At 35.3% G+C, this 19,041-nt stretch overlaps 1 protein-coding gene across 2 annotated transcripts in view; it reads left to right on the top strand.

Moving 5' to 3' along the window:
• Window positions 1-19,041, top strand: part of CPED1 (cadherin like and PC-esterase domain containing 1) — a 404,819-nt gene that overhangs the window by 105,125 nt on the left and 280,653 nt on the right. The window lies entirely within an intron of this gene.

Here is a 19,041-nt window from a genome sequence, read left to right as displayed (position 1 = left end):
CCCCTCAAGAGAAGGCTTGCCCTTCCTGGACTGCTAACTAAAAATGACTAACTATACTTCTTTGCATTTTTATGTTCTTTAATAAAGAAGAAAGGAAGGAAAGAAGGAAAGAGGGAGAGAGGAAGATGATCACTTAAACCCACAAAAGAGGTGGATTATTATATAGCATGGAGCAACTAGGCAAAGTTTACATTTTAGAAAGATGAGAAGCAGGTTTTAACTAGTGTGAACTAATGTGAATGTGGGCCTGAAATCTCCGTTGGAGAGAAAGAGGAATATTTTCAATCTTAAATTAGTTGGAGAGAAAAAGTGAGCCATGGAGGAAAGACCTCTTATGGGGATGGAGAAGAGGGGAACAGTGCTATACCTACTAAGAAACTAACAGCTGTCCTAACACCAAATGTCCATCCATCCATCCAACTTCTCGTTTCCCCCAGCTATATACATCATTTCCCCCAGCATCATTTATTGCTATTACACGAGTATCACTTCTATATATGTAGATGTGATAGATGGCAACCCTTTTATATATAAGCTCATGTTGACAAGTTACAAATCAGAGCTCAATATTATTGCTACACATATGAGTATCATTATGGGTTATGAGTAGGGAGCTCAAGTATAACATAGAAGAAGAACAATAATAATAGCTCACAAGAAGCCTACCTAATCTATTCTCCTTATCCCTCCCTCCCCAATAGATTATAAACTCTTTATGGACAGGAGCTTTGCTATTACATATCTTTGTAGTTAGTCACTCAGTCAATAAATATTTATTGATCATTGTGTGCTATGCCCTGAGGAAAGAAAGGTAAAAGATAATTTAAAAAGAAAGGTAAAAGACAGTTTTCCAATCTAGCTCAGTGCTTTAAAGATAATAAATGCTTAATTAATGTTTTTTTAATTGCACTGAATTTATAGCATGCTAAGGTTTATAAGATGTTTTTCTCCTATAGAATAGATAGCACTACTATTCCTATTTCCTTTTTATGATTAAGGAAATTAGGATTTGGGGAAGTTTAGGAGACTTGCCCAGAGCTACTCAATTAGTAAGTAGCAGAATCTGTACCAGAACTGAGGTTTCTGACTCCAAGCCCAATGCCCTTTTCACAAGGACATTCTGTTTCTTACATTATTGTAAATCTGTACCTAATAGCAATATCTTGGTCCTAAAATGGTCACTATTAACTAGAATGGGAACATCAACAGTAATAAACATCTTGCTATGTAATCCAGCCACACAAGTCCACATTATAGTTGTTCAGGGCCTAATAAAAATCAAGCTGACTTTGAATAAAATTAGTCAATAGATCTAATGAAAATCTGATTATTAGGTCTTAAATATATTAAATATACTATTTTTGTTTCTGTTGCCTTTTTATTGAATTGTCAGAAGATTTTGTTTATTTGGGGAATACTAACTATATTTATTTCAGAAAAAAAATTTGAGTTTATTTAACCAACATTTTATGTGTGTGTGAAAGAGAGAGAGAGAGAGAGACAGAGACAGAGACAGAGAGACAGAGAGAGACAGAGAGAGACAAAGGAGGAGATTGGGTTAGAAAGAATATCCAGAACATATTCAAGATGTCTAAGCAACACAGAAATAAGTACTACTAGCAGGAGCACCCTGTCCCTTTGCCTTTCTTTTTCATCCCACTTGCTTGATTTTGAGGACTTGGAAGTAAAGGTAATCAATAACTCAGTTCTTTCTCTTGTGGAAGACTACCAGGACTTACCATTTGCCTTGCCACTGCCCAGTAAGATCTTTCAGGTCTTATGCTATTAATGAGAGTTAGGAAAGGGGGAACCCCTTTTGGGTCAGTGCAAGGATAGTCCCATGATTGCACAGAGTCTCCTGTAAAGGAATTTATAGGCCCGAAAACCTAGATTGATAAAATGGTTGATTGTAGGGATTTGGAAGAAAAGTTTAGTTAGTAAAGTTGAGAGTAGAGATAAAAGGGCACCAGAATAGGTCTGGTAGGCAGAAACCCTTGATATGATTGACATAAGGATGCCATGCTTAGGACTTCTGCAAAGCATGGATTCCAATGTAGCCCCTTTTATAATGGGGGCTCTTGGTGATCTTGAACATGGGTGGAGTCCCAGACTCCTGGTGGGTTTTTAGCCAAGGTCACCATTGAATAGAATTCAATGGGTTTAAACTGTGGGGATTGGGAAACCCAAGTTAGCTCAGATCCAGTGGAGGCTGGGGAAAGCCTGGATATCATTGGAATTCAAAAGGGTGCTTTTTGACCAGGATTTGTGAATCAAAAGATCCTAGCTTCTTCAGCCATGAGGGGGTTTGGAAATCAGAAAGGAATCTTGAAGGGACCTCAACCCCCATTACTATGTCCTGCCTCTATTTCCTAAAACTAAAATTAAAACAAAACAAAACAAAAAAACCAACAAAAGAGAATTCTTACTTTACCGTTACATCTACTGAAGATTTTCTTTCATCTCCTTAGTGGGAAATGGATAATGTCATGTAGGAAGTGTTAAGTGTCTGAGACCAGATTTGAACTCTGGTCCTCCTGAATTCAAGACTGGTACTCTATCCACTGCGCCACCTAGCCACCCCTATGTCATGTATTTTTCTTTCTTGAATAGGATTTGTTTATTAAAGTCCTCCAGCATTTTCATCTTACAAAGAAAAAGTAACAAGATTTAATTATTTACTATGTTGTAGACACTGTGCTAAATTATGAGAATATAAATAGAAGTAAAAAAGAAAGATAGTACCTGTCCTCAAGGAGCTAACTCCTAATTAGAGATCACATAAAAGAGCAAAAAAAAAAAAGTAGAAGAGGGCTGTAAGGGAAGGTACCTCACAAACAATAGGGCCATCTTGCTAAAATCCTAAGATTCAGAATCACAGAAGGCAAAGGAATGAAGCATTGCTGAACCTGTTCTCCAAATGAATGCTCCTAGAAAGAACTCATCAATGAGAAAACATGCGGGGAACATAGAAAGGAATGTACTAAGGAAAATAGACCACAGGTGCTGAAGGCAGTTCCAGCATGGGAAGGCATCTGAATCTATAGTACAGTACATAGAATTCAAAACAACCAGGAAGTGAAAGGAAGAAAAATTTTACCTACTTATGTAACCTAAAGAATTCTCTGCTTTGCAGCTACCCTTGTTATCCAATTAAGGCTTTTAGACCTTTTTGTATTCCCTGAAGCTGAATCTTCCTTTGTATTGTCTGCCTCTGCTGGAGAGCCATAACTATCTAACTTTTCTATTTTTATACTTGAACTGTGCTTGGTACATATAAAGTACTTTAAAATGTCTTTTTATTCATCAGTTACTCTCCTTATACTATATAGTCCAGCCAAATTTTTCTTCTTGCCTTCAAGGGTCAGTTTAACCATCAAATTCTCTGTGAAAATTTCCCCAGCTGCTAGTTCCTTCCTTTTTTATTTTTATTTTTTTGGTGAGGCATTTGGGGTTAAGTGACTTTCCTGGGGTCACACAGCTAGAATGTTTGAGGCCGAATTTAAACTGAGGTCCTCTTGACTACAGGACCAATGCTATATCCACTGCATTATTTAACTATCTCTGCTAGTACTACTTTGTATTTATTTCATGCAATTTGCTTCTGGCCAAATGTTAAGAGCAGCAGATGTTTCTTTTTTACATTTGTTTCTACAATTCATGTCACAGTGGTAAATGCTTAATAATTGATTAATAACCAGTTGATTAATAAATGCTTAATAATTAATTAATTTTTGGGGGGGTTAAGTGACTTGCCCAAGGTCACACAGCCAGGAAGTGTTAAGTGTCTGAGATCAGAATTGAACTCGGGTCCTCCTGAGTTCAAGGCTGGTGCTCTATCCACTACACCACCTAGCTGCCCCCGATTAATAATCTAATCATCAAAGAAATATGAGATCAGAAAAAGATGGGCTGCTCATGTAGAGAGAACAAAGCATAAGGAGTGATGAGCCTGTAAGTTCTATTAGTTTTCTCATTATCATAAGGACACCTGCATGGTGAATGGACTCCCTCTGGTGAATTTATGGAAGGACGCAAACTAGAGTCTCATAGGATATATTGGCATTGAGGAGATTGAAGAGTTCTCAAATTGGTGAAGTCACAGAACCATTTGAGTACTGGTTTGATCTTTCTCCAAAAGAAAACACAAGAAACTAGCACCATATAAACTATAAAGAACCTTTGATTTGGTATTCAGATCTAAAATACTCTTGAGGTATGCTTAAAGGTTTATTTTTATCTTGTCATTAATTTCATTAACATCTGAAAAAGTTTTCTAATCTTGCTGCTAGCTGTTTATTTCCTGTGAAACAAACATTTTGTTCTTGTTTTCATTCTACTGAGGACTTTAGGAAAATTAGGAATGATGAAAGCAACTTACAAAGTTTCTCCTTTCCATGTATGGAAGACTGAAACACGAGGGAGATGTTTGCCTTGGATAGACCAGTATCTTTTTTTTCTTCTGTTTTAATGTAGTGTATCCCTATCAAAGTAATTCTAGTTAGGACTGTGCCAACTTTGGGGTTATAACTCATTCTTTCCAGCAGTTTGAGCTTGGCTCTTGAAGTTAGCTTTCAAATACCCTTTAAATATATACATGCAGTAAGTCCCAGAGAAAAGTGTTTTGGAAAAATTTTAAAACATCCAGCTACCCTTTTTATTTTTTATTTTTGTTATGTAACATGAGAGGTTATGTTGGAAGAAAAAAGACCAGATGTTCTTGAGTGGGTTTTTTTTTTTGTTTTTTTTTTTTTTTTCTGATTTAAACAAGCTTACTTTTTAGGCCCATATACATTACTATTTTGTAAGGAGGAATATGACTAAAATGATGATTGGTTTAATAGATAAGGAAAATGGTGTCCTGGGAGATGGAAAGAAAGTATTGAGTCCAGTTCTTATGATTCCAAATCAAGTGCTTTGACTGGAGTACCTAAAACAATAATTTAATAAACATTGACCAATTTTAAAGTTATTAGGTACAGATTTCTATATATTGGTTTCTAGCTATGGCTAGAGAAACCATAGACTTTTCTTTCTGAAAGCTAAAAAAGTCTTATTTACCATATGATCTCAGTAGAGTTCAGTAAATTCAATGGCCTAGAGATAATTTTAATAGTACTGTGGAATCTCTCAGCTCAATTCTATTTTAGGGTGCTTTTGCCCTTTTATATATTTATTTCTTCTGTTCTGGCTTGGAAAACAATGTACACTCTTAAAGTGGAATGAAAGAAATGAGAGATTAATTTTGCTAAAGAAGATAATTCAATTGACTTACTTCATAAACAACAGACATAGGCAGCATTCCAAAGGACATTTATCATTTGACATGGCCTCCTTCCTGTCTGACCTCATCTGCAAAAGGAAAGCCCTGGACTAGATTTTCTATAAGATTTCATTTAGTTCTAAAGGCAATAGGTTTTTTTTTTTTTAAATAGACAAAATGAAACTTTTTTTTTTTTTTTTTTTTTTACACATGAGGAAAGTGAAGCAAGACATAGGACTGAAACCTAAGCCTTCCAACTCCTAGTGATGAGGTTTGTATCCCTTCAATTCCTGGTGGTGATGAGGTTAGTGGCAATAAGAGAGTTGTTGAAATCCCCTTTCAGTCAGCTGCAGGCTTAAAGTGAAAGAATTCACTTATCCCAAAATATTATTGAAATATTGTTGGATAGAAACCAGTTTGCTAAGAGACTTACTTCTATAGTGGCAAAGTCCTATTAGGGAAATGGAATCTTGTGCTGAGAAGAGTATGCCTTCTCAGTAGGCAGAGGGTCTTAGTGACTGAGCAAGCTACTTTAGGCCTTCTTCAAGGAGTGAGCCAGAAACTGCTCTTTAAAAGGAGTCTTGAGACTTCAGGACTCAGGTTCCCAGGTTTAGATGCTTATCAATATTCAGTCCAGATCTCCTATTGGAATTAATAACACTTCAAAGGGGTGCTTTTTGACCAGGATTTCTAATTGAATCAAAGGCTCTGACATCCTGAAAGATAACTTATCTGGGGGGGCATATGCCTTCCCCAGGAGGGGCTGAGACTCCAAAAGGGATCACAAATCAAAAGGAAATACAGTTTCAGAGTGATAATCTTAAAGGGAACACAACTTCAGTAAAGGGAACAGTTTCCCTCCTACTTCACTAGTATAGTGATCTTTCCTGTAGACCCATGATATCAAATTCAAATAATCCATACACGAGGATCCATGTGGGCTGCATATTGATTTGATTTTAAAATGTTATTATCTATGTTTTATTGTATTTTTATTTGTTTTGTTAATTATTTACCAATTACATTTATTCTGTTTTTGGTCATACTTATGATTGCTATAAGCAACATGGTGCCAGTAGGCCTTTTTGATAATGTTATAGACCACAGTTCTCTATGTTGTCCTTTTGTCTTTCCAAGATCTGTTAGAACAGATTCCCACTATCTGCTGAAAATCTCCTCTTCCTCCATCAAAACTTCTATTCTTTCAGTGTTTTCACATAGCTGGTTAAAAGAAAAGAACCTAAAATAAATAAATAAATAAACAAATAGACAAACAAACAAACAAACAAATAAATAAATAAAACCAAAAAAAGAAAAGAAAAAAAGAAAAAAATAAAAAAAAAATTTTTTAATTAAAAAAAGAAAAAAAGAAAAGAATCTTTAAAAATAATTCATATTAAAATGTGATAACTTCCTTGAACTTCTCAGAGGCCATTGAATTTTTAAAGAGAAATCTTGTTAGGCAAGGAAATTCCTAATTAGGAATATTGTAGTGAAGACTGGAAACAGAAAATGTCATCTTTGATGGTTCAGGGATCATTTGCAGCACTGTCCATGCCAACATAAAGGTCTATCTACACTTTACAACTGGTTGCTATAGTTACATTACAATAGATTTCAGGGTTAATCTATTAAGTATCTGCTATGTGCCAGGAACTGTCAGGAAAGCTGGGAATACAAAGAAAAGCAAAAAAATAGTCCCTGCCCTCAAGGAGCTCATAATCCAATTGGGAGAAAACAAAATATAAAAAGTAGCTAAAAATGTTGGTGGAAAGGGAAATGGTACCCTATGTGGAGTCATGATGAAATGCAAAGGAGTGCAGTTAGTTGGGAAATAAACAGATGACTATCCTGGGTATTTCTTTAATAGGAAGATCTGCAAAGAACTCTGATCTGGAATCTCCATACTCTATTTTCTCTGTTGAGGAGGAGAGAATAGAAAAGTCAGTGGTTAGACTGACTCCTGCATTTTCTCTGCAGAAAATATTTCCTTTTTTCTCCATGAAATAATATGGTAAGAGTGACAAGCCATGCAAAAACAAGAACAGTATGAGACAATATAAGCAAAAGCACTGGACAAATTACAAAATAATTCAATTGTCCTCATTTATGGATTAACCAAAATATCTCAGTACAAAAATTTACCCATCTTTAGTTTCAACCAGAAGCACTGAAAATAACCTCAGTCTGATTTTGCTATTCATTAATTCATCAACAAAAGTTTTTGCATCAGCCTGAGATAAATTCTATTTTAACTAGTGAGAACCAGGGCTGGGAAGTACATGTTTTCTGTGTATCTCACATAAAAATCTATCCCAATAGAGGAGATAATGTTTTAACCTAAAGAAATTATTTTTACTCTCCTTGAACCAGGCACTAGAATTTCATGTGTCTTTGCTTAAGTGTTTGGGTGATACATTTGCATATATGGGGTGGGTTGGGAAACTGAAAATTATCCTATTGCTTAACTTTTATCTTTTATTCTATTCTGGTTAAATTCTTTGCTGCTTTACACTTCCTCTATGGTCTGTTAGAAAAGTAAGTATTAGAAGTAGAACCTGAACTATATATTACTTCTACATTCAACCCAGTAACCAAGGAGTTTTCAGAGAAAAGAGCCATTGGGGTATTTATAATACAGATGGAAGATTGTTTGGATCTAGATATTCCTTGCCAAAATCCCCATAATGACTTTAAAATGTACTAGAAGAAACAATGGTAAAGAAAAGAGAAAGGAAATGACTGTACCTCTGGACACTTGGTGCAGAGCCATAAGAGAAGATTGCTTGAAAGGGATGGATTTCAAATAGGAGACTCCATTCTGCATCTGCTGTTCTTCCTGGTTTCAACTCCATAGAACAAGATGTAGCTTCCATGCTGGTGTCTAGTGTATTCCTTCTCCTCCTCCAATTTTCTGCTTCCTTTTGTGTGTTGTCTCCCCCTTAAAATTACAACCACCTTAAGATCAGGAACTGTCTTTCTTTTTATTAATTGTCTTCAAAGAGCTTAGCATGATGTCTGGCACATTGTAAGCCCTTAATAAACACTGTTTAGATTGTATTGGAGACAAGCCATAGTAGGTAGGAGACAACCCACAAGTGGCCCAGATCAACAATAGAAACCAGGACTAGGACCTAGTACAGAGTGCAAGAAGCCAGAATTCAAGGATTCCTATTATAATAGGAGGCAGGACCAGAGAAATTCCCAAGCAACACAGCTTCCAGGGGGTCTACGCCCAAGTTACAGCAGCAGTATGGGTCAGATCAGTACCCATGCAGTAGAGCATCCAGACAATCCCACCTCTAAACTGGAGAAAGGACCAGACCATCACCCGATAAACAAAGTAATTGCAGTCTTGCAGAATACTTCCACAAGTACAGAATAATCCACAATATTTTATTGCGTCAAAGTTTTGGTACAGAACCTTCAACTTCAGGGTTATGCAAGGAGGAAGCCAAGTCACAAGGAGACCTAATCAAAACCCATAAGTTCCTGCAGAGAGTAGGGCCTAGTTTTAGCCACAACCTCTAGGATCAAGAAGGAGGAGAGCATCCAAGAGTATGGAAATAACAGCGTCTAGCCCAACCCCCAAACCAGAAACTGAGATTGAATCTGTGAGTAAACAGGAAAAAAACAGATAATCAGGGGAAAAAAATGTCAAGCACAGTGAAGAAATAATATAAATTGAGAAAAAATCTAGGTGTCCATTATGATTGCAAATAGAAACTCAGAAAAGAGTCATTAGGACCCAAGAACTATAAGTGTACCAGGAAGAGAAACAAAGCAGAATATTAAATGAAATAAGATCTAAGAAGGAAAGAATAGGAATATAAATAGCTTAGAAGCAAAAATGGCAAATTGTAACCTCAAAAGTTAGAATCACTCAAGTAGAATTTCAGAGGGATAATAATATATATGTCACATACTTATAAGCAACTGTGGAATAAAATTGAAGAACTGAGAGAAAAACAAAAGAATTGGTGGGATGGAATAGATTTATCAGATAAAGCTTCTAAAGAGGTTGATCCAACTTCAATTATCTTTGTCAATGATAAAATAGGAATACCAATGAAAAATAGATAAGAACCCAATTTTAGCTAGTAATTTTTCATTCCCCATTAAAAATCTTTTTCTTAAAACTGTTTATCCATTGTAGAGGAAAGTTTTACATTTGGGTTTTTTTTTTTCCTTTTCTTGATAGAAATGAAAGTGAACTAAGGATAGATAGAAGGGTGGAGACAGATGAAAGAAAGCATAGTCCATTGTTAGTAGAGCTATGATTTAGGATAACTTAGGAAAGTAACTTGGAATTTTGCAAATAAAATGATTAACCTCTGACCTAGAGATTCCACTATTAGGCATATACCTCAAGGAGGTAATTTATAAGAATGTTTCCATATAACCTCACAATATTTCTAAAAGGACTTTTTGTGATAGCAAAATACTAAAAACAATCCCCCAACTACTAGGAAATGGCTAAATAAATTATAAATAGAATGATGTAATATAATATTATTATGTTATTAGATTCAATGAATGTAATGAACAGAAAAACACATGAAGAAAAACAGAAGCAACCCCCCTTCTCCATCCTCAAAACATACAATGTTTACAATATAAATGGAAAGAACCCCCCCAAAATTAAAAGTGGATATTGGGAAATTTTAAAAGCATAAGCATAGTCTTATAAGCATAGTCATATATTTTATATAAGATATATAAGAAGATACCTCCATTCATTTGCAGAGATAGGAAGTCTCTAGACTTATGGAATGTGGAATATTACATATATATTCCAATTTTTAAAATGCCTTGACTAGTTTTGCTGATTGCTTTTTCTTCCTCCTTTTTAAATGTTTTTCTTTGAAAAATATTCTTTTTTATATGAGATGGCTTTCAGGGAAGGGGGGAAAAAGCACATATATCTATCTAGTGAGCTCCTAAATAATTTGGAATTGAATGGAATCAGTGTGATAACTGGTAAACAAAAAATCTTTATAATTTTCTGTATTAATCTGGACTGTGAATTATTTGTGAGAGTCTATTCTCCTTTCCTTGCATTCTAATCAAAGCTTTCAACTTTATTTTCCCAGAAGGGAAGTTAATGAAGAAAGAAATTAATAGTATATAACAAATATTTTTCCTTCATTTCTTGTTTGTTTCATTTACCTTTCCAACTTTAATCCTCAGTTCTCCATTTGTAATATTCTTTGGAAACATTATGTGTGTTTTATGAGATTTTTATCTTATTGCTTTCTATCACCTTCATTCTCAGAAATATGTTTTTGAGAGATCAATTTTTATTCCCTTTTATCAAATTTTTCTTATTTCTTTTAAATAATACTGAATGTGTGATATTATAAAGTGGCAGAATGAATGTAAAAATGAATTAATGAATACATATTATCAGCACAGGAGTGCTGTGCTATTTGCTGAGTTTATATACATATTTTTAAAAGATAGCTCTTGCTCTCAAGGAGCATGTATTTTGATAGGAGAGAAAACACACAAAGGAGAATGATTGCTAGAAAGGCTACCATTAAAATAAATAAATAGATAAATAAGTAAATATATTTATTTATATATGGGTGGGTGAGTGTGGATATGGGTGTGTATACACACATACACACACACACACACACACACACACACACACACACACACTAAAGAAAAGGTTACTGAGTTAATATCCAAATAAATTGGCACACTCCTTCCAGGAACAATGGAAGAGTTGCTTTGATTATAGTTCCAGAAATGGAAGGGATGGAAATAGCAAGGTTACTAGTGAGAACATCAAAGATATGGCTGCAATATGAAGTATGACTGTGTCTAGATGAAAAAGTGGGCCAGGTGAGAGAATCAACAATCAGTTATATCAGGTTACAGAATCAAAGTTCCAGAAATGAAAGGGTTAAAACCTCTGTGGCATGCTCTCTGGGCCCAGCACCAGGTTCTTGAAAAGATGAACAGGTAATAAGCAAGGAAATAAAGCATAGTTGAGGTCTACTTAAAATACTATGATAGGATAGGTAAAGTAATCATTAGAACAGTGGGACTCCCAAATGGCAGAGCATGGGGAGAGCCTGATTTGTTTATAAAATATGGAAGTAACATGTCCCTGCATTAACTCTAATACAGCTAATTTCCAGTTATCTTCCTTTTAAATATTAACCTATAAGCAGCTCAGGACAACTAGGTTGTTCAGTGAATACAACTTCTGAATAGAGTCAGGAAGACCAAATTCATATTCAGTCTCATCTGCTTACTAGTTGTGTAACTCTAAACAACTCCAGTATTTTTGCCAAAAACAAAACAACAACAATAACAACAACAACAACAAAAATGGCGTTAAAAAGAGCTGTACACAACTGAAACAACTAAACAAAAAATAAGTAGTCTTTTGAAGACAGACAATGCATGTTACATTAATGTTATATCTCTCTCTAGTGCCTAATACAGTGTACTCTACACTATTTAAAACTTAATAAATTTCGTTTGTATGCACTGAAGACTTTCTTTTTTCCCTATCTCTTAACCTGATGACACTTTCCCTTTATTTCACAAGGATACTTGGCCATTTCCTTCTGTACTCTAGACTGATAAAGATATGACCCTTCTCCTTATGGAAGCCAATTCCTCTATATGAACCTAGAAATCCATCCCTACCATCTTCCTTAATAGACTGTCCATATTATCATCTCCTCTTCTGTCTATAGTCTTCAATATCTACCTAACTGCGGGTTTCTCTCTTGCTGCCTAGAACCACATCAAAATCTCTGTCCTCAAAAAAAAAGATCATTAAATCCTTAGGGAGATACCATCTCCTTAATTATTTATTATCATATATCTTTTATCCTTTCTTGGTTAAACTTGGAGAAAAAACTGTATATACTTAATATGGATTTACTTTTCTCTTATTTCTTTCTTAACCCCTTGCAACCTGGTTTCTAGACTTATCATATATTAAAATTGCTCTCTTCAAAGTTACAAATCTGATTCTTCCCTTCCTCTCTCTGTTTCTCTCTATCTCTCTCACTCTCTTTCTCTTTCTCTCTTACACATGCATTCAATGCTTCTAAAAAGAACCTATTATCTATTCCTTTTTACATTTTATAATATGCTTATATAAATAAACATATATGATTATATATTATCTCCCTCATTAGAATATAAGCTTCATAAGGGCAGGAATTATTAATTTTTTTGTATAATCAGAATTTAGGTAGTGATCGATAGGCATATATTACTTAATAAATACCTTTTAATTGATTGAATGAATACTCAAGACAGAAGTTGGTGAGTCACAAAGGACAAAGCAATTGTAGAGAAAGGCTATTTTGGATAGTGATGAGACTGGCATTTTTTTTTTCTTTATGGAATTGGATTTAAATAAGCTATTCTCACCAATTGATTTTCTTTAAATCTGGCTTTTTAAGAACTGAAATGAAGATAATCTTAGTTGATTTTCTGAACATTTCATTTCCCTAGTTATGGTGGGTGAAATCATGATGTTCAAGAAGAGATTTACTAATACCATTGTAATTCAGGTCCTCATTTTCGCAAGCCTGCACTTATTGAAATAAGCTTCCCCACTGATGGAAGTCAGATTTATTTTTTAGAAACATATCAATCTTGTGCTCAGAAATTTTCAGTAGATATCCACTCCCTCTGCAGAATAAAGTTTCAGATTTTCAGGTTGACATTAAAAACCCTCCACAAAGTGGCCTAAACTGTTTTTTTTCTATAAATCTAATAATATTTATTTATTTATGCATTCATTTATTTTTCTATCTATCTATCTATCTATCTATCTATCTATCTATCTATCTATCTATCTATTTAACTCTGTAAGTTTTCTTTTTTTTTCCCCCCTGAGGCTGGAGTTAAGTGACTTGCCCAGGGTCACACAGCTAGGAAGTGTTAAGTGTCTGAGATTTGAATTCGGATCCTCCTGAATTCAGGGCTGGTGCTCTATCCACTGCGCCACCTAGTTGCCCCTAATTTATATTTATTAAGTGCCTACTAAGTGCCAGACATGGTACTAAGTGTTGGAAATACAAAAAAGAAGCAAAAGATAATCCCTATCTTCAAAAAAGTATGTAATCTGATAGGGGAAACTTATGCATACCAATATAGGCAAACTGAGCTATACATACATACATATCTATATATATATGTATATATAGGATAAATAAGAAATAAAAGAGAGAAGATACTGGAAATAAGAAGGGTTGAGAAAAGCTTCCTGAAGAAGGCAGGATTTTATTGGGGATTTAAAGGAAGTCTGGAGGTCAGTAGTGGAATCTAGAGAGAGAAAAGGGGGAAGGGGAGGTGAAAAAGAAAAGAGAAGGGGGAGGGGGAATAGGGAAAGGAAAAGGAGACAGTTCCAAGCATGGAGAATGATGTGGGAGAAGTAATTACCAAATGTTGGTAGGCCCCCAAAATTGGGATTCGGGCATGTGAAGAATTCACAATGGCCATTCTCTTTGGCAAAAGGTAGATTTATTTAGAGAAAAGGTTATAGACAAAATAAAGGGATACAATAGACACTGGGAATGATAAATATGAACTAAAGTGGGAGAGCATATGAAAGACAACTTCTTCAGTGGAATTCACAATTACCCTGTGGAAAGGGAGCACCCCATGATCTTTGGGTATGGCCTTAATTGGCAGATTAAATCCTGAAAGGGATTTGGCACCCTAAAAAAGTTAGTTAGCTGTAAGAAAGAGAAATAGGGTTAAGAAACTCAATGGAGTTAGAGGAGATATAATGTGGCATGGGGGAGGATCAAGGGGAAAGGCAGGCTGACCCAAAGCATCCATGGGTTGGGCTCCATGTAGATTTTTATAGGAAAAATTTAATGTCTGGGACTTGACTGAGATTTCTGACTGGGAATGATGAGATCATCCTGCTGGAGACTACTACAGAGGGTGGAACTACACAGATAAGCTGATCTCTATCAGTGCTTCAAGAATTAATTTTTATCAGTTTCTCTCTAACCATCCCCAATACTGAAGACTTCATCAGAGAACAGCTTTCTTTCCAATTTATCTCTACTAGTCATCTACAGAAGTTGTGAAGGAGAGTATCATACCAGATTTTGTCCATATGTCTGGAGAAAGTAGGAATGTGGGGAACAGGGGCGTGTAGGAGGGACAGTGGAGGAAAAGGAGGAAGAAATTCCATTAATATCATCACCCTTGACCATCTTGCTATGAGGTCAGTAGCTGCTTTCTTCTCACTCCCTCACTCCCTTTCCACCTCTTTTGTACACAGTAATCAAAACAATATGGTCTGGTTTTCTGTGTCATTTGACAGCCCCATTAAACAGCTTATCATTCCAGTGAATCCTCTGATGAAAATGACTTGGCTACTCTTCCCTAATGGGTTATCCTCCTCATTAGACTTTAAGTCTATGAAAGCAGAGACTGATATTCTCTCTGTCCCTCTCCCCCACCTCCTTTCTCCCCTCACCCTCTCCCCACTTCTTTATGTCTCTTTGTCTTTCTCTGTCTCTCTTCCTTGTGTGTGCATGTGTCTGTCTGTCTGTTTCTGTCTCTGATGCCCTTAATACCCCTACTACTTCCACACTATCTTGGCTTTCTAAAAAATCCATTAGATGGCTCAGGGAATAGAGCACTGGCCCTGGAGTCAGGAGGACCTGAGTTCAAATTGAGATTCAGACACTTAACACTTTCTAGTTCTGTGAACCTGGGAAAGTCACTTAACTAGAATTGCCTCTTGAAAGTAAATAAATAAATAAGATGTGAAAGTCATCTTAGAAAAATTCATTAACAAGCATTATTTAAGGATTCTCTTCCCCATCCCCCACCTTTCTTTTTTTTTTCCCCCAGTGGAAAGAGATCAACATGACCTCAAATTCTCCCTGTGTGATCTTGGGCAAGGTATTTAACCTTAGTTTGTCTAGGTTTCCTCAGTGGTAAAATGGGCATAAGTACAATTACCTACCTCTCAAAATTGTTATGAGGAATACAAGAGACAATTGGAAAGCCCTTAGCACAATTCCTGGCACATAATAAGTACCATATAAAATCTTATTTTCTTTCCTTTCTTTCCCCTTTGTTTTCCCCATTAATCTTATATAAAGATCCAGTGAATCATTTTAATTGGAGTTGGGACAGTAAGAGGCAGAAAGATATTATCTCAGGGTAGTATGGGAGGGATCACAGAAGGGACTGGAGTGATCCTTTCAGTCAATTCAATTTAATACATATTTATTAAGTGTCTATTCTGTGCCAACGGAGTGATAAGTGCTAGAGTTACCAATAAGAAAAAGAACATCCCTGCTTTCAAGGAGCTTACAACAAAATATAAGAAAATAATAAAGGAAGCTAGAAAGGGAGTGAGGGACATCAGGAGATATCTGATATGAAGTATTTCATTCCTTGGAGTTAGACAATGCTGAGCTATATTTTCTGCTCATTTCACTTTCTGTAAGCACAACCTCACCTGTTTCCATGTTTTATCCTCTACAAAAGGAAAAGGCTTTGGGTAGAGTTTAGTGCTTCACATCCAAAAGGGGAAGGGATGAGAAGAAGGAAGAGGAAGAAGAGGAGGATTATTAAACATCATGATGACAGGATTTCTGGTGATCACTTTATACTGTGAAGGATCTTGTTTCTTGAGACAAATTGATTTGCAGGTAGAAAGTAAAGAGTATGTCTATAACCTCAGTTCTGTTATGCTGTCCACAGATTTAGGGGAGAAAACCTAACCATATGCTTCTTAACTATAAGACCCAGAAGCAGATTAAGATATTTAATAGAAAAACACTACAAAGAAAGAAAGGTTACTGGTTTATGGAATGTCCTAAAAGTCTCAGTGCAATTTTAAATTAAATTTCATTAAGCTTTTTGAGATACTTTTAAGTGTGTGGTGGTAAATTTTCTCCATCACTTTCTTAAATTCAAGCAATCCACAAAACAATAAACCAAGCCCTGATTTGTAGTATTTGCTGTTTTCTGAAGTATAAATATTTATGCTGAAAATTTAATAATTGACCCCTGAACCCTAGATTTTTGTACTTTGGCTAGAGGCTTTGCTCTATAAAGAATCATTAGGGGAAACTGATAGCTAGAGAAAAAGAATTCCATGGCCTGAACAAAGGGATCTCCAGAGGAAGGTGAGAGACAATAACTGAAGCTCAAAGGAAAAGGATAGAGCCCATAGGAGAAGAGAATACAAATCCTCTGAACAAAGCCAATTCTCTATCTTTCTATCTGATTTCCATTTAATAGTCAATCTAAGAAAAATGATTGATGCTAATTATTAATACTGGATTCCCTGGAAATGTACTTTTTAACAGGGGCTTTATGGATACACAATAACATCACCAAAAAGAATAATTTTAATGGTGACAATTTTAGGTACTATTAATTCAATTCACTCAATATTTATTAAGTTTCTACTGTGCTCAGGACTGTGCTAGACATTAAAGAAATATTTTTTTAATTGCTCCTGCCCTCAAGATCTAGTCTCAAATACTTATCAGCTATGTGACCCTGGGCAAGGCATTAACCCTATTTGCCTCAGTTTCCTCATCTGTAAAACAAGCTAAATAGGAAATGGAAAACCACTCCACTATCTTTGTCAACAAAACCCCAAATGGGGTTACAAAAAAGTCAGACCTAACTGAAAAAAAAAAAGACCAAATAACAACAAAAGGAAAGATTTGGTAATAGGTTAAGTTTCCCTTTCTTGCAAGCAACAGCTGAGCTCCTGCAAAGCTGAAGTGGTGAGTCTCATAGGTTGCTTTTTTTTTTTGTAAATTTGAATCCCTTATTTATATTTTCTTCCTCTTTTTGACAATAAATGGCCCTGTATGGTCCTAGAGTTGGCCTTTGGCTCCTGAGGATTTATAAATTGAATTAACTGATAATTTCTAGCTTTGCTAATAGTAATGCTCAGAACTTTATGCCTATAATGAACTTGAGGAAGGAAAATCACTTTTGCTTGGGAATGTGGAGTGAAGCAAGGAAGGGAGCTAAAGAGTAGCCCTAATTGGCTGGAATATAAAAGATAAAGAGGGATGCAATACAATTAGACAGGCATGTTAGTGCTATGACCATTCTTAATGGAAAATACTTGGTTTTGTGGCCTCTTTAAATTATATTGCACAGTTAAACCATTATGTGGTTAACTGACCATGACTATAAACTTAATTCCCAAGTCATTGGTTAATAATTAAAAATGATATTATAGCATGTACATAACAATTTAAGGTCTACAAAGCATTTTGGAATTATCTCCTTTTATTCTTAACAATTCTAGGAAGTGGGTAATATCATCATTTCCTATCTTAAATCCTCACCTGAAGATGAGGATTATGCAGCCAATAGAAGTTAATTGATTTGCCCAGAGTGTGTAAATATTAGTGTTTGAGGCTGAATTTGAACTCCTGTTCCTTTCTCTAGATCTAGCTCTCTGTATCCACTGTGTCACCTAATGACCTTAATAAGAATAGCTTCATTTCCATCAACTACAAACCAATTGACTATTTTTAAATCAAGTGAATGGTGATAGTCTCTAGTAAAAGACATGAGCAAAACAATAATACATTTGGCTTATGAATGTTATGGAATATTATTATTCTATAAGAAACAATCAGCAGGATGACTTTAGAGAGATCCAGAGAGACTTATATGAACTGATGCTAAGTGAAATGAGAAGAACAAGGAGATCATTGTACCCGGCAACAAAAAGATTATACGATGATAAATTTTGATGGATGTGGCTCTTTTCAACAACAAGATGATTTAGACCAATTTCAATGATTTTATGATGAAGAGAGCCATTAATATCCAGAGAGAGGACTGTGGGAACTGAATATAGATCACAACATAGCATTTTAATTCTTTTTGTTGTTTACTTGCATTTTATTTTTCCTTATTTTTTCCTTATTGATTTGATTTTTCTTGTGCAGCAAGATAATTGTATAAATATATATGCATATATTGGATTTAACATATATTTTTACCGTGTTATGTTTAAGATATATTTGATTACTTGTCATCTAGGGGAGGGGGTAAAAGAAACACAAGGTTTTACAAGTGTCAATGTTGAAAAATTATCCATGCATATATTTTGAAAATAAAAAGCTTTAATTAAAAAAACATTAATACAATTCTGCTTTATTCCTATTCTTTTAAAATTTTTATTTACAAATCTGCCCCTTATTCTTATTTTTTAAAATTTGTTTTAACAAAAGGAAATAAGCTCCTTGAGGAGAGGGACTTTCTTTTTCTTATTTGCAGAAGAATGTGCGCCTTGGGAGATTGGCTGCTGTGGGGGAGTGGGGATGTGGGGGTGCTTAGAACAGCCTACTAGCACCTGCAGTTGTTCTCACGTCTTGATTTGCTCACTGCTTCCCACTATACGTGTTTGGCATTATGCCAATTTGCAGGGAACATTGTGTCCATATGACAGCAATCATTTGGCACCTCATGGACAGTCTCTGAAGTTATATTATGCTAGAGGCTGACTGTCTGGGAAAGCTGAATAATCCTGCCATTCATAGTGTGTCTACTGTAGTCTCAGTTTAAAGGACCCTGAATTTGGATTACTTTGGGGAAATATCAAATATTGTTATTTTGTAGCTTTCTACATCTTTTTCTGTCAAATGTTGAAGTGCTTCACTGAATTATCATGTTTGAGGGAAAACAGTAGTCACCTCAGCTAACAAATATTTTTTTCCCATAGAGTGCAGAGGAAGAGAGGAAAAGGAGTGATTCATTTTTTTCTCTTGAGTCTGTCTTTGACA

The sequence above is a fragment of the Sminthopsis crassicaudata genome, chromosome 5, assembly GCF_048593235.1.
Source record: "Sminthopsis crassicaudata isolate SCR6 chromosome 5, ASM4859323v1, whole genome shotgun sequence".
Classification (NCBI taxonomy): Eukaryota; Metazoa; Chordata; class Mammalia; order Dasyuromorphia; family Dasyuridae; genus Sminthopsis; species Sminthopsis crassicaudata.
Note: the sequence above shows the minus strand (reverse complement) of the source record. Positions and strands in the feature narration are given on the sequence as shown.